Source organism: Ursus maritimus, unplaced genomic scaffold (assembly GCF_017311325.1).
Source record: "Ursus maritimus isolate PB19 unplaced genomic scaffold, ASM1731132v1 scaffold_9, whole genome shotgun sequence".
Taxonomy (NCBI): Eukaryota; Metazoa; Chordata; class Mammalia; order Carnivora; family Ursidae; genus Ursus; species Ursus maritimus.
The window spans coordinates 62767192-62783514 of NW_024427107.1; the positions used below are offsets into that span (position 1 = coordinate 62767192).

Below are 16323 nucleotides of genomic sequence, written 5' to 3' on the forward strand. Positions count from 1 at the left end.
CCTGCTTCTCCCTCTCCTTCTGTCCCTCTCCCCAGCTCGTGCTCATGCTCACTCTCTCTCTCATAAATAAATAAAATCGTTAAAAAAATATTTAAGAGTGTAACCTCATTATATTTATTTGGACTCCTGTATCAACATTTTCCTACATTGTGAGGGTCCCCTGGCAGGCCCAGTCAGTAAAGCATGCTACTCTTGATCTTGGGGGTCATGAGTTCAAGCCTCACCTTGGGCGTAACTTGGAAAGCTAGACTGTGAACAAGGCGATATATATACAATGTATGTATATACGATGACATTCAAAATACACTTGAATAGTTTAAGGTATGCGGAGTGGGGTGATACTTACTCTAAGCAGATTGCCGCTAAGAGGAAAGGATTAAAACCAAGTAGGGGTGGAAATGATTTTTCTACAGGGAGCTGTCTGCCCCATTCAGCTGTCATACCAGCTGCCACTGGCTTGGTCCTTGCAACCTCTGTGAATTTGGATTAAAAAAAAAAAAAAAAAACAGAACCCAGAAAGGGGACAGTGGAGTTTATACTCTGTTCTCCAATTACCTTAACTCATCACTTGCACATTACATAAAAGTCAGGAAGGTGATAATGTAACGAACCACTTGTTCTTAAATTGAAAAAAATGTAACTGTGTAAATAAGTCACGGGGTAAAAGGTACAGCATAGGGAATACAGTCAACGGTATTGTAATACTGTTGGATGATGGGGGGCGGGGAGCTACGCTGGTGGTGAGCATAGCGTGAAGTGTACAGACTTGTTCAATCACTATGTTATACACCTGAAACTAATGGAACACTGTGTGTGAACCACACTTCAATTAAAAAAATGTAACACTGTAATACAACTTTGCCAAAGGGGAACTACACATTATCCATAAGGGCTTTCCCACAGTTCCAATAATAGATAAAAAATGCATCCGTGAATGGTCTGTGCTTAAAATCTCAAGAAAAAAAACTGTTTTAGGGGCACCTGGGTGGCTCAGTCAGTTAAGCGTCTGCCTTTGGCTCAGGTCACGATCTCAGGGTCCTGGGACTGACTCTTGCAAGAGGGTCACTGCTCAGTGGGGAGTCAGTTTACCCCTCCCCCACTCCAGCTCATGCTCTCTCTCTCTCAAATAAATAAATAAATAAGATCTTTAAAAAAAAAACTATTTTAAAAGAAAGCTGGTATGGAAACCATGTATAAAAAAGTGTTTACAAAATTCAAAACTAGAAGGCTCATCTATAAACCTAACTAAAATGACTAGTTTCAATCTGACTTACTTTCTAGGAAGTTTCTTATACATTCGTTGCTCAATTCCTGTGTTCCAGGATGGAAGAAACTTCATCTTTGCTTTGTGGAGAGTGACATTCAAATTTGAGGCTAATCGCCAATTTAAGACTTTAATTTATCGAAGCTGTATAATTTTCTCTGGTAAAGTAAAGATGTAGTTCTAGGTACAACACCGGCAACTCAGGTAATAGGTCTGCATGTTGTTTGTATCTACAGGACATTTTTCTATTCCCCCAACTCAGGAAATAAGTCAGAAACAGTGAATAGGAGTGTTGATATTCTAATTCCAGTGCTATCATTGAGAGACGTTGACCTAGGATTCTGAATACTTGTTCCAAAACTGCAAACTCACACATGACATAGTATAAATACTAAAATAAGCACTTTAAAGAGTTAACCTTTTATTGGAAATGTAAAATAGCCAAGTAGTGAAAAGACGTTCAGTGAGCATGAGGGGCATTAAAAATGTAGTATGAATGAATGAATGAATTAATGTAAAGATAAAAATGCAGTACCTCAGTAGTTTGAGTAATCTTATTGAGTATCCAGAAAAACGCAGCGAAAATATAATGAATGAGTCAATTTCCACACATTGGAATGAAAAGAAAATGTTCAGAATTTAAGTATTCTTTTCAATCCTATTCTGTAAAATTTAAAACCGTATGTACAAACAGTTTGATGGGCATAAATATCTGTCCTAGCCAAATCTATATAAATACACATTTTAAACTTGCATCATTGAGCATTTGAATACGCGCTGACCTTTTATAAATTTAAAATTGCCTTTCTAAAAAATCATAACCCTGTTTAACGCTTCCAAAGGTGCATTTTCCTACTCCTTCACTGCAATGAAATATCTACAAGGAGAAAAGCTTGAAATCTACAATGGGCAGTGAAGTCTTTCCCCCTTTTCCGTCACCCTCACTTCCTCAGCAAAGCCCAACTACCAATACCCCTCACTTTACTCTTAACGCTGAGCTGCAAGTCTATATATACTCAGGCCTCCAGTTCGGGGGAAGCCCTTCGTGGCCAATCAGGGCTTCCCAATCTATTGCGTCACACCTCCCCCAGGGTGTGACGTCAAAGGCAATCCCAGGCCAGCCACGTGGGTTGGAGTACAGCGTTTCTGGGCAGCTGCTCGGGAGACGCCCGGCTGCAACGGTCCCCAAGCGTGGGGAAGTGGCCAGGGAGGGGCCGCCAGGGCTCCTACACGCACCTTCGGGGCGCACGACTGTAGCCGCTCGCTTGCCCCGGAGGCGCGCAGGGTCGCTGAGTCCAACTACGGCGCGCGGGCGTTGGGGGGGAAGGAGGGAGAGGCGCCGGCACCTAAGCCGGTGTAATAGGACCCGGGTCTCGTAAACCCTCCTCCCCAGGCACCGCCTCTCGGCTCCCAGCCCCTCTTTCAGCCTTAATTATCCTTTCAGCGCCGTTTCCCCTCAGCTGAGTTTCCCTGGCCGGAGGGAAAAGGCTCTCTCGCCATCCCACCCTGCCCGCACACAGACCCTCCTTTCAGACCCGCCCTCCGGTTCACAGGGACCCATTTCGGAGCCCTGGCTCACGCTGGGCGGGAACCAGCGTGACGAATTCCGCCCAAGGTGTTGATTATCCATCCCAACCCTGCCTCTGGCTCGCCTCCCACTTCGCCCCAGCTCCCGCGGGCCCCCGGCTCCCACCTCCGGGCCGGGCGCTGGGGACGGCACCCCCAAGCCCCCCACCCGCCAGGCCCAACGCTGCAGCTGCGGAAAGAAGCGCCAGCGTGCTCGGTGCCACGTCGGAGTTGGCTCCCGGGTCGTGGCAGCTGCCTGCGCTGCAGCGCGCGGTCCCCACGCACGCCCTGCCCCCGGGCGGCGGCCAGCAGAGGGACGCGCGCCCTCCTCCCCCTTGGGTCCGCGAGTGCCACCGCCTGCGCGAGGGACCCCTGGCCCGCGTAAGGCTTCTGGAGCCGGGCTCAGCCCGGGCTGACCCAGCCTGACACTTTCTTGGGGTCCGGGGAGTGGAAAGGAAGGGAAGCCCGGGAAAGTGGGAGTGGCCGAGCGAGGCCGGTAGCAGCGAGGAGGTGGCGAAGGACCCTCCTTCTCGGGGGTCCTGGCTCTCCGGAGCTGGGAGCCCGGGTCGCTTTAACCCTTTGCTTTCCAAGTAAGAAGCGAGTTCCCCACTTAAAAGTAAAAGGCGCCGGGCTGTTCCAGGGTTTTCCTCCCCACGTAGAGTGTAGGGGGGAAAAGAAGGGAAGGGATGGGAAGGAAGGGGCAAGCGCGGGGGGTAGGGGGGGGAGCGGCTGTGCGGAATGCATTTTCCTTGCACAGTGGAAATTCTTGTTTCCCAGCTTGGGAGCCCCTCTGCGGCTCCGGAAGATGAGGAGTGGAAAAGTACATCCTAGGACGTGCAGTCTTTCCCAGGCAGAGAGGTTACCTGTGTTCCCAGAAAGGCAGCGGATTTCTGGCGAGCGCCGCAGGGATGGGGAAAAGACAGGGATATATTGCCAAGCCTGACAGTTATCTGAAATACCCCCTGATTTTCAGTCTGTTGGAAATTGGCAGACCTCAAACTTTTCTGTCGAAAACCAGCTTTACAATTTTTTAACACTTAGTGGATAATTTCTTCCCTCTCCCTGGCCTATTCGGGGGGCCCTCCTAGTTCACCATATCGCGCCAGTGTAACGTACCTTGTTCAGCTCTTGGTCATAAAGTTGTCCTCAGCCTGTCTGTGTGGTCCCGGAGGGTCGGTGGCGGGCAGTTTCCAAAATTGAGGTAATAAGAGATCAGATGAATTTGAGACGACCGGCCAAAAAAAATAAAAAATTTAAAAACAACATTTAAAAAGGATGGGGGAGTCTTAAATGTTTGGTTCTCCCCCACTTTAAAAGGAAATTTCACTACTATTCTTTTTAATATCTCCGTTGCACTTCGGTCTAATTCTTAAAAGAAAAATTTGTGCTTTAAAAATAAATTAACTTTATTTTATTTTATTTTATTTTTTGCTCCAGTTCCCCCTCCCCTGATATCGGAAAGTCTCTTTTCTTTTTCGCATCAAGAAAAGCCCGGTGAAGACTCAGCAGAACCCAGGAAGCGCAGAATCGGGAGAAAGTCTTTGGCTGGGGCTGGTTCAAGTCCCTGGTTCAATGGGCTGCTGGAAGCCAGGACTGGGTAATTCTTTCCAGACGTCTTGACTTCTCCTTCCTCGCTGTTGTTGCCTTTCTGCCTCCTCCAACTTAAGGGGGTCTTAACAAGTGAGCTGGTGGGTGTTTTAATAGGGCGGAGGAGGGAGTGGGGGGTGAGGGGAGTGGAGAAGGGAGGTGCGGACTGGGGAACCCGGAGGGGAGGGAACTGGGAGCGCGGGCGGGCGGGCAGGCGGGCGGGAGGCGGGGAGGGGGAGAGGAAGAAAGAGAAATTGGCCATTCAAAGCCCTCTCTGAGCTAGAGGCCGGTTCTAAACTCCAATGAATTCAATTAACTTGATTGCTAACGTGTGCAGAGAAATGCACGCACATATGCTGGCCACCACCTGATTCCCTCCTTCCCTGCAGCAGTGGAGCGGGGAGGCCGCGCTTTGCAGACATCCCTGAACTCCAGACTGAGTTACAAGGATTCCCTCTAATTTGCTTTAAGGCCAAGTGGTGCCCTCAGGCTAAGTAACAGCCCCGGGGAGAGATAGCTGGGAGGTGTGTGTGTGTGTGTATGTGTGTGTGTGTGTGTACACCTGGAAATTCGAAAGCCGACTGCGACTCTAAATAAAATCAGCTACAGGTCTACCACATGTTAACCCTTTTCCTCCCAGGAGCTCAAAAGTTTCTGAGCAGATGTCAAGTATCAGAGGCCCCCTTACACAGACGTTTCCGTCTTGGGTGACGGAAAAAGTGGGAACATGATCATATTTTTTTCTTAACTTGACCCCCTAACGTAAAAATACGCGAACAGCACGCATTATAAATAAACCATAAGATAAAAATCGTGCTCTAGAGAACTCGGAGGTAGCGCGATGAGAAAAAGCCATTTCCAAGAGAACGGCTTAAATAGCTTTTGCTTCTTGCGAGCCTTCTAAGAAGCTAACGAGTCAGATTCTGTTTGCTCAGAGACGCTCTTTTCTCAATCTTTTTTTTCCGATGCCCTGAAGCCGGGAAGAGTTACTTTTCCCGGTTACTCTTTGCCCCTTTATTTCTCTTTGGTCCTCGCCAACACGTCTCCCGATGACTTAAAATGGACAGTAGGTGGCACTGTTTAGGAAAAAATGAGAGTGAGTTTACAAATTCACTGATTTGGCCATTGACGGTTCCGCTGTAATTATTATAGGGTCAAAGATTTCTTTGCTTTCTTTTTTTCCTTCCCTTCCAAGCTTTCTCTGAAGTGTGGACTTCCTTGGAACTCGGCTAGGCCTTGAAAATTGGGCTCTTGCTCCTTATCAGGTATTTTGGGCAATAATGAACAAGTCAAAACAGAAGAGTCGAGTAAAAAGAGAAACGATGGCTTTCAACAACTCGAGCAGGGTGTGGTGTTAGGGGATGTGCTTAGAGGTCAAGAATTTTATGGCAATACCAGGTAGCCAGCCAAGCCAGTCCCCAGGGGCCGACCTGCAAAGTACCACGAATTTCCGCCACCTCCCCACCCCCCACCCCCGCCCGCCGTCTCACCTCTGGGAAGCATTACCCTGGCTTGATGACTTCACACTGCTCTGGGGAAACCCACTTACTAATTTTCCCCTACAAACCTTCAGGCTTCAGCCTTTGTTTGAACGCTGCCTTAGGTGATTCAGCTCTTGAGGAACTGGCTTAAATTTCAGGGCACAATTTCATCCCACTTAGACTCCTGTTTCTGGAATCTTAGTTGTATGGTAGCTTTTAAATGCTAAGTTGTAATTTAAAATATATCATCTAACTTATGTACTCTTACATATAGTATGGATTAAATCTATTTGGGGGTAGGGTGAAAACCGTGGGTGTCAAGTGTCTAGCTGTGGGACCCCACAGGAACACTTAAACGTAGCTCTAAATTTCCATGAATATTATATGTAATTCAGGATTGCAGACTCTCGCTTAGTAGCACATAGATGTCCCTGTGCTGATGTTCCAGCAATGAGAACATTTGGTAAAACGGGGTTTCTTTATTAAACAAAAACACATTGTTGTGTGTCCCCTTGTACTTATAATTCATGGCCCATAAAGAAAAAGTAAAATGTTGCCTGGCTATGGATGAATATAAAAGCTCATTACACATCCATGCATTTCTATCAGCTCCCCGGACCTCATGAGACTAGGGAAGAAGCTAGTACAATTTAAAGCCAGACATGAAAGTTCTGGAGGGTAGAATATTTTGTGTACACACACATACCACACACACACACACACACACACACACACACACATTAGATTTTCTTAGGGAGGATCCAGGATAAGAGAGACCCGAAATTCAAACCCTATCTTTGATGTGGCATTGTGTGGTGTGGAATCCGTTTGTGTGATCCTGGAAGCGTATTCACCTCACTAGACCTTTATTTCCTAGTTGATAAATGAAGAAAATACCTGCTTTACACAGTTGTTATGATGATATAGTTTGTTAAATTATAGTAAGAGATTAGTAGAGGGCCTAACGTCTACTCTGAGGTGATGGAAGCCCGTGGTTCCTCATGTAACACGGTGGTTTCTGATATAACCATTGTGTGTATTCAAAAAACATTAGTACCCTTCTCCTGCCTTTCTATTCTTTATATTTTTCTTAATAAGCATTAACTGAGGTTTTATCCCATGTTCATTTATTTGACCTACTTCAGCTTTCCGCTGTCCCCTCACTGACTCTCGAGGACTGAATTATTCTGTGCCCGTGGATACACCCAAACCTTCACATTTAACCAAAATTCCTTTCTGAGTCAGGCCTGCATTATGGCCACCAGCCACCCAGTCCTGATTCACAAGCAACAGATGAGGGGACATGAGATCCAGTTTCATAAACGAGCTATGACACCAACCAACTGAACAACATTTGATGATTAATTTAAATTTTAACTTCTATTTTAAACATGAGCTGTTTGGATCAGAAGCTGACAGATGTTTCAGGTTTTGACATCCTAACTCATACCTTATCCAACGTTTTCAACTCTATAAGACAATGTGGCAGAGAACTTCGGAGGTAAGAGTTTTACTTCAGCTACTGTGAGCTAGGGGCATATCACTGCTGATCTCCTCCATCCCACATCACAAAAGAAGTGCTCATTATGCCTCAGAGGCAGTTTCCAGAAAGCGGATTTCGTACCTTCACAGTTCTACGTCTAAGTGGTTCTCAAACTTGTTGGTGTCAAGGGCCTCGGTACACTCTTACGAATTATCGAGGACTTCACAAAACTTTGTTTGTATGGGCTATATCCATCAGTATTTACCATATTAGAAATAAAAGCTGACTGAAAAGTTAAAAGATATTTATTAGTTCATTTACAACAGTAACAAACACAATGGCCTGTCAACGTAATAACACTTGTGTGAAATGTAACATCGTTTTCCATTTTCGCAAATCTCTACTAGCTGGCTTAATAGAAGACTGCTGGATTCTCATATTTGCTTTATCATCCAGTTGTTTTGACTGAAGTATATTAAAAATTCTGGCTTCACACAGATATATCACTGGAAAATGGAGAAGTATCTTAATAGTCTTTTTAGATAGTCTTTGATACTATGTCAAAACTTGACAAACAGTAATTTTTTTTTAAGTAAACTCTGCCTCAACGTGGGGCTCGAAATCATGATTCTGAGATCAAGAGTCGCATGCCCGTGCTCTAGGGACCGAGCCAGCCAGGTTCCCCAGCACATGGTGATTTTATAAAGGCAAGTTGCAATGTTGTATCTAAAACAACAGGAATGAACTGTGTGTACTCTGTTACATTAAAATCTGTTGGTTTATCTTACACTTTAAATGCCTCTTTACAACCATTCGTGAATTTATATCATGAATTGGTTTTTTGGAAAATACCATTTCACTGAGTTATGCAGATTTTCCAAATGTTAATATGTTTCATTATTCCATGTACATGTGAGATGTAACGTTCTCTAAACCCTAAGACTGTGCTCCAGTGGAGATTAAAACACAGTATTTTTCAGCTTTACAAGAGATAGAACTTTGTGAGTCTGAGTTGTGCAAAGATGGAAAGAGATTGACCTGGAATTATTTAGTTTTCTATATCCCAGTTTGGATGATGTGCTGGAGTTTCCAGTAATTACATAGAAATTGGACTTCTTAGTTTTAGTGTTAATTCCAAGGCTAGTATTATTAATTCAGATCACATTTTGAAGACGGTATGGCTAACTGTGTTTATGACTAAATTTGAACATGTGGCTAGAGGGGGATACGGAAGCATCTCTCAGACATCCAAGGAATTAGAATGAACACATTGGAAGCGATCAAAATGCTTATTGATTCATTGATATAGGTAGAAGAGGATACTTTTTTATTATAATTATAGTTTTTGAACATCTCACCATATCAGAATACTCATTTATTAATTGTTGATGATTTCAAATAAGATACTGAATATTATTAGAGGTATGCTTTAAGGATTTCTCAAATGAAAGAAAAGGGACAAATATCCCTTTCTCATCAGACACTATTTATAACTGTCTTCTAGCATTTCTTTCCATGGGTGAGGAAATTAGCTTTGGAATACTGTATGACTTGGGATGCCTGAATGGCTCAGTCAGTGAAGTGTCTGCCTTCAGCTCAGGTCCTGATCCCAGGGTCCTGTGATGGAGCCCCGCATCCGGCTCCCTGCTCAGCGGGGAGCTTGCTTCTCCCTCTGCCTGCTGTTCCCCCTGCTTGTGCTCTCTCTCTCTGACAAATAAATAAAATCTTTAAAAATAAAATAAAATAAATATTATATGACTTAGTCTACAATTTGAAAGGTGGATACTCAAAAGTACCTGAGATTAATGATTGTGATTCGATTGACAATAAAATCCCCAAATACAACCATCTGGGTGATTTATTTAAAAAAAAAAAAGGGGGGTGCCTGGCTGGCTCAGTCAGTAGACTCTTGATCTCAGGGTCATGACTTCCAGACCCACACGGAGCGTCGGGTTTATTTAATGTATGTTTATATATTTTTCTTATTTAAAAAGAAAGCTTAATATTTTGGAACTTTACCTTAAATCACTGAATATGGGGGAGCTTTACTTTCATATTATTGGACTATTTAAATTTTTAAAATTACATCCAGACTCCTATGTATTTCAGATGGGGGGGTGCGGAACAAGGTCTTTTACACTGCCTAAAGGACACATTTCTCACTTGCATTTTTCTAACTCAGATTACAGAAAAGGACAAAACTATTTAACCTCCTTGATTTAAATGCCAACAATTTTTGTCAGCAAGGGTTTATAATTTACATGACAAATCAATAAAAGCAGAAAGTGCTACTCCAGGGGAAGCTTGTAGTCTAATTGGCCTTTGATATTTTAGTAGTCTTAATCATAATGACTAAGGAGAAGATGTTATACTGACAGTGTCCACAAGCAGTTGCTAATAGCCCTAATTGCGGAATTAGAGTAAGTAGTCACAATATTTAAATTATCTGCCTTGGAGATTTCAAATTATTCCTGAAAAGATTAACAAACTTTCCAGCTTTTTAAAAAAAATCTTAAAAAGGATATGCTTAATTTCTAGAAACTAATTTATTTCTTATTCCTTATTCTTATTTATTATAAACTAATTTATTTCTTATTAGTTGTTAAAGTTTTTTAGGTAGAGGGACCCTTTTTTTGTAATGAAAAAACAAGTGATTCTGTTTCCAGAAAAGTGAATATTCACTCAAAATTTGTCATACTATTTCAGGGGGGTCATAGATTGCTGAAAATCCCTTGTTTCAAGGAAGTATTAAAATACTATATCTTCCTAATTCATTGTAAACCACACCGTATACCTAAAGGCTGAAAAAGAAGACAAAGGGGAAAAAAAACTAAGCGAACTTTTTCTTTTCTCTAATGATTCACACTAATTTTCTTTTCAAATCATAAATTTGGGAGAAGGGAAACCTCAAATGAAAGGAATCTTAGGCCTTTGGGAGAAAGCCCTTCAAAGGGAATACGAACCTGGAAATACAAAGTTTACCAAGAATCCTTTACATCTAGCCTTCCTCGGGCATTGAGACCTGATTTTGTATTTTTAGGAAAACAACAACATCCAAAGTGATTACAAAGTTTCAGGGTAAGAAGCCCGCCTTCAAATACAGGTGGCTACAATCTTTGGGAGGAAAAACCCTGAACCCATTCAGTAAAGAGAGACGTCCTACCTTTATCCAAGAGAGGTGTTAGCTCCAAGACCCAATTAGCCGAATTACCATTCCAATGGGACCTGAGGGCTCCTCCTGCCGCTATCGGGCCTAAAAATACCATTAAAGAGGTGTGACTCCACGCATGACATTAGTCACTTCCTGCCTGCCGTAGGTATCGGGATCATTTGGGGGTAAAACCAAGCAACTGTGCTGCTACTCCAGGAATTACATTTTTCTGAATTATGCAAATGTTTTCACCCACGGCATTTTCTTTCTAGTGTGTTAAAGTTATGACGTTCAACCCACATCTCTGGTTTTGAGAACTTAGTAGGCCATGGTTCCATCTATGTGTTATGCTGAAACCAAGAACCAGGACACGTTTTGATGTGGGTCCTGACTCACCTCTTGCAGATAGCACCTGGTGTTTGTCACACCGACTTTGTCAAGCTTCAAATTAAGCAATGTGGAAAGGAGCCTTATTGTTTGTTTTGAAAGGCCGGGTGTCTCCAAGAGTCTGAGGTGACAAGAAATTTAAAAGCTGTCTGCAAGTGTGGATGGAGGGTGGCCTCCATGGCAGTTACCTGGCTGCATTTAGCAATACAGATTCCATGTCCATACCCCAGACCTACTTCATCTGAATCTATAGCAGCGAGTCCTGGGAATGTGCTTATTCTGAAAAATGGTGCGGGTAATTGCTAATGGGCTCTGACGCTTGGGAACTCCTGCTTTGGGGATGTTGTAGCTGGAGAGATGGTTTCCTGGGCTTTTCACACATAGCTCCTTCAGATTCCATTTTTGTCCCTCACTCTACTTGGATAACAAAAGAGTAAAAATGCCTCTTTTGCAGAACAGGACTGAACTGTGAATTCCAAAGAATTTCTCTTTTAATGGCAGCATCTTTGTTTTGATGAGGTTTATATATCATCATACGTTGTCTGCTTGCATCTGAATCCAGTGATTTCTACCACGAGCGAGGCAATATCAAGTATGAAAGTGAGAGCTCTAATCACGCACCACCTGTTTGGGGCAAAACTGTATAGTCTCGGGCAAACTGCTTAATCTCTCTACGCCTCAGTTTCTCTCTACGTAAAATGGGCAGAGTAGTAAAACTTGACCTTAGAAGTTCATGTGGGAAGTAAAAAAAATGATCCATCTTAAGCTCTGAAACGTGTGCAGGCAATTTTAACGATGATTATTGGTGTCATTGAAAACAGTGTTGCGTTGAAAGACAAGGAGCCAAGAACTCGTTCCTTCATTGCTACGGAGATGTGCGGTCTCCCCTCTTGTGGTAGGCTTCCTGCTCCTGTATATTTCTAGATTTGCTCAGAATTCAAAATGTTTTAAAAACTGGTCAAATCTTGAAGATTTAAAAGCTGCAGATTTGGTTTTTAATTCCTGAAGAAAATCCTGTTAAGGGAGATGGTAAGGAATTTGCGAGGTTAAGGATTCAGGAAGTCCACCTACATTATAAGAAGCCCCACGTTTAAGAATTAAAATTGAAAATACTGCTTTGAAAGATTTGAATGTTCTTTTTTTCTCCCATGATATATTTACCAAAAAAAGCCAATTTAGATGGAGCCTCTGGTTTTCAGCACAGCCTTGCTTTACACCTATGTTTCCACCTTAATGTTCTGCGGTGCTGAGAGGTCAAGTGACGTGTCCCAGGTCACACACAATGAGTCAGTGATTCAGGCCTGATTCAATCAAGGATTTTTATGCCCGGGCTTCTGGCAAGTTTCTTCAGTAGGAGTGTCCACAAATAAATGGTTAACTGAGATAAATATTTATGCTTCTGTTTTTAGAGCAAAGAAAAGGGACACATTTGCTATTTGTTTACGTCTTTATTAAATTTAAATTTCTAAATAAAATTAAAAAACATATTTCTAAATATAATAACTCAAACATGGCTTCCCAACTGTCTTCCAAATAACCAAATTTATGCTGTTTGACTATACTGAGTTGGAAGTATAGCAGAAGAGATTATCTCTTGGAAATTCTGGCCAGTTTGGTCTACTCTCTATTATCACTCCTCAGTTTGAGTTGTTGTGTTCACTGTTTCCAAGTATTCATTCCCCAAAAGCTTATTGATTATCTACTATGGGCTAGTCTACAGTCTTGCCACTAACATTGGCAGGACTCAGCACAAGGGTACTAAGGAAGGCTTCCATGCCATATGTCTACGTGCTTAATATTTATAAATCAAACTGACTTCTTTTTCCCAATCCCTGCTGCATTCTGTAATGCGATGTGCACCTAACTGATGTGAATTCGCTCCTTGGTAAGTCAGGAACCGCACCCGGTTGAGTTGTACAAAGAAAACTTCTATTTGCAGTAAATAAGGAGATCGCAGAATGGCTTCCAAAGCCATGGGTCCCCAAGAGAGGATGAATGGGTTCCTTTGGTTTAGGGTTAGGATGAATATGTAGATAGGGAAGCCTTGTCATTGTAGGTAGAGGCAGGCATAAGGTCGTGCATTCATCTTAAGAAAACGTTCCTATACATACCTTGATAGGTTACCGATGAGGTCATCTATCTCATGGGCCCTTTCCATCCCCCCAAAAATGAAGTAACCCACTTAATAAGACCCCCCTGTATACCAAGGCTTCTCCTTGGGTGGAGATTTTAGTATTAGAATGAAGTAAAGGTAATGGTGGATCATTCTGGAGGTCACTCCACGGTCCATCTGCACAGGCGCTCAGAAGGTCTGGGGGGGCTGGAGATCTTGTCAGGGTAGTCACCATCACCTGAGGGGTGGTTTCGGGTTTCATTTGCTTGAGTTAAGAGGTAAGCTGGCAAGAAGAGCTTAAGGAAAAATGTGGGACAAACATTAGTGAATATAAGCAGGTGGGCCGTAAATGTCAGGTCTTGGGGTCTAGCTGGTGACAATGGCCATTGAACACATGCATTGAATACCAGCTTACACATCCAAGTGCGTCCACAGTTCCCGACATCAGGCACCACTGCACTGTTCTTCGGACCCCTGCCCTCCAAACTGAGGGTAGAAGCTTCTGCTAGCCCTGGAAGTAGGCTCAGAAATAAGGTCTTTCATGCTTGGGTCTAAGGTGGTACAGCCAGGACCCATACCAGGGCACCCATACAAGACTAAAATTTTCCACTGTGCAATCTGAGTATATCATTCTTCTGAAATATCACTTTTCATTGTCAACTCAACAAATGCCCAAATTCTTAGTCTGATCTGGCTTTACACTTTCCAACCTGATAGCAAACTTTTCCAGTTATACTGTTAAAAAGAAAACCACAGATCCAAACTGGTGTCACTTAGGCCAAGTCACCAGACCCGGGCTTAATACCTAACTAACCTCATTGCAGTTTCGACTTCCCCCAGAAATGTAAATCTTGACGAGTCAGGAATTTTCTAATCAGCACCAATGAGGTAATCTATCATATGGGCCCTCTCCATCCCCCCAATAATGAGGTTACCCACCTAATTTTCCCTAAGGGAATGTGATCTTGCCTGGAACAATCCTTTCTTTCTTTCCTATAATAACCTATTTTGTACCCCTTCTCAGAACCCCCCTCTGCTTGCTAGATGGGATGCTGCCCGATTCATGAATCACTTAATAAAACCAATCAGATCTTTAAATTCACTCGTTGACTTTTTGTTCTTTAACACCAGCGTGCTCAGGGTAAACAAGTTAGCGCATGTTTCCGTCTCGGTAACTTATTCTGTTTGTCCTTTCTGCCTAAAATACTTCTTCTGTCTCTCCCTGACTCGACATTCTTAGTCAACCCCCCTTATCCCTGATGAGACTATTCTTTCCGTCAGACTTACCCTTTATGAAGTCTCTAGTTGTGTGTTTAAACTAGTTTTGGTTGTAAAGTCTTGAAGACTAGTCCCGTACCATTCTTTTTCCAGTTCTTTGAAAAGAGCTTTTTTGTTTTTGTAGAAATTATGTCTATTTGTTGTAAATGAATCACACCACAGCAGAGGGCATAAAGAGAATACAAACTCAGAAATGTTGCCAATTTTTCCGTGTGGACAGAAGTTACACAAAGAGGAACATTGATCTTTTGTGCCTTTTCTTTGCTATTGATACAGAGATCTACGGTCTTTTTACATGACTATTCTATGCTACATTACTTTAGAATTGATTTAACCAATCTCTCTTGCTTCACTGTTTATCTTATTCTCTGTTATCTATTATAAAAATATTGTAAGACATGTTCTTCATTTTAAACAGGTCCAGTCATGTACAATTATCCCCTTGGGATAAATTCTTAAAACTAGAGTTTCTATCCTGTCAGAGCAATTGTACCATTCACTTCTGTATCTCTTGGAGCACCCAATGTGAAGCCTTAAAAATAATAGATATTAAGTCAATATTGGCTACATGAATAAATTCATTAATAAATTAGTCATCGATTACTTAAAATCTATTTATATAACTGACCTAATGCAGTACTGTAAGTGGATGTCCTGGGAGGAGCCCACCTGGATTTATGCTGCCTGTTTACATAGATAAAAATTGCATGAAAGAAAAAAAAAAGGAAATAATAAGGCTTAAAATCAAAAGAGTGAGGTGCAGTGAACTTTGCAGTGACACACTTCATTACCTGTGTGTTTGGGTTTGTTTTTTTTTTCAACTTTTATTTATTTATTTGAGAGAGAGAGAGAGGGCGAGAGAGCACGCACGTGGAGGGGCAGAGGGAGTGCGCGAGAGGCAGACTCCCCGTTGAGCAGGGAGCCTATGGGGGGCGATGTCTCAGGAACCTGAGATCATGACCCGAGCTGAAACCAAAAGTCAGACGCTCAACTGACTGAGCCACCCAGGGGCCCCCATTACCTGTGTTTATTTGATATTCCTACCAATGCTATGAAGCGATAAAGCTGATCTCATTGCCTCTATTTTGCAGATGAAGAACTTGAATTCCGATAGAAGAAATGATTTGCCCAAAGTCACCTGACTTGGGAAGGAGCCTGACACTGTTTTCCCTCCCGTCTAGTGTTTTCTCAAATACACCGCTCTGCCTTTTAACTAAATAATGGTTTCCCACCATTTCATCTTAACGAAGAACTCTGCCACAGGCGTTGGCTTCTTAGAATCAGTCTTGGTGTAAGCGGTCTCTCCTTTTGCCGGTGGGAAAAGACAAATTGGAGAAGAACAATCTTCTGTTTCTTCAATGGCTTCTAACAAACCAGCTACACCTGAGGGCGACTCCCTTTTTCAGTTGGTGAAAATTGCACGTTTGTTGAAAATCTTGTCGCTTGTTTAGATGCGGAAGCAATGTGTGCGGCCGAAGTAAGCAGTAGTTTTTAAGTAAAAGTGTATAATTCATTTTAGGCAGGGACAAGATTCTGCCCTATTCGTTGATTAATCCCTAGCATCTAGCATACTGCCTGGTTGTGTGTTAGATCCTAAAAATATACATATTTATATAAAAGGAGGGAAGGAGCAAAGAAAAGAGGGAGTCTGATGCTGATATCTTCTATAAAATATTATTCTTTAACAATAATTGTCATTGGCTTATTTTTATTTTGATGGATGAAATTTTAATCATCCCCAAACATCCACAATAACTGACCCAAGTAAGATTAGATCAGTCTTCAAAGGTTCTTTGTTCTTTTATCTCTCTCCAAATACTCCTATTTATATTTTGAAATATGGGCTCTAATCTAAAAGGCTAAGAATTTTTATTTTGGGGAAAATGGTGACATTAGGATCAGTGGGGGGAAAATGATTGTGGTTTAAAAATAATTGCTTAAACAAATTGGCATAAATCGTGCTTCTTCTAACTTTCACAAATATTCCTATCCTTTGTAGAGACTAACATAAAA

At 42.4% G+C, this 16323-nt stretch overlaps 1 protein-coding gene and 1 long non-coding RNA gene across 4 annotated transcripts in view; one reads left to right on the forward strand and one right to left on the reverse strand.

Moving 5' to 3' along the window:
• Positions 1 to 4172, reverse strand: part of HAS2 (hyaluronan synthase 2) — a 30057-nt gene extending 25885 nt beyond the window's left edge. Inside the window, exon 1 of the mRNA XM_008689305.2 lies at positions 3947 to 4172. The gene's annotated coding sequence lies outside the window, so the exon portion shown is untranslated. The remainder of the gene's footprint in view (positions 1 to 3946) is intronic.
• LOC103661602 lies at positions 3151 to 15990 on the forward strand. Of its 3 annotated transcripts, none has more exons than XR_005833768.1 (4): positions 3151 to 3211; positions 4268 to 4518; positions 7295 to 7399; positions 15402 to 15990. It is a non-coding gene; the product is annotated as an uncharacterized LOC103661602 (long non-coding RNA). The 3 variants fall into 3 exon arrangements; XR_005833770.1 differs by having other exon boundaries at positions 4268 to 4510; XR_005833769.1 differs by lacking the exon at positions 3151 to 3211 and adding an exon at positions 3360 to 3420.
• The last annotated feature ends 333 nt before the right edge of the window (positions 15991 to 16323 follow it).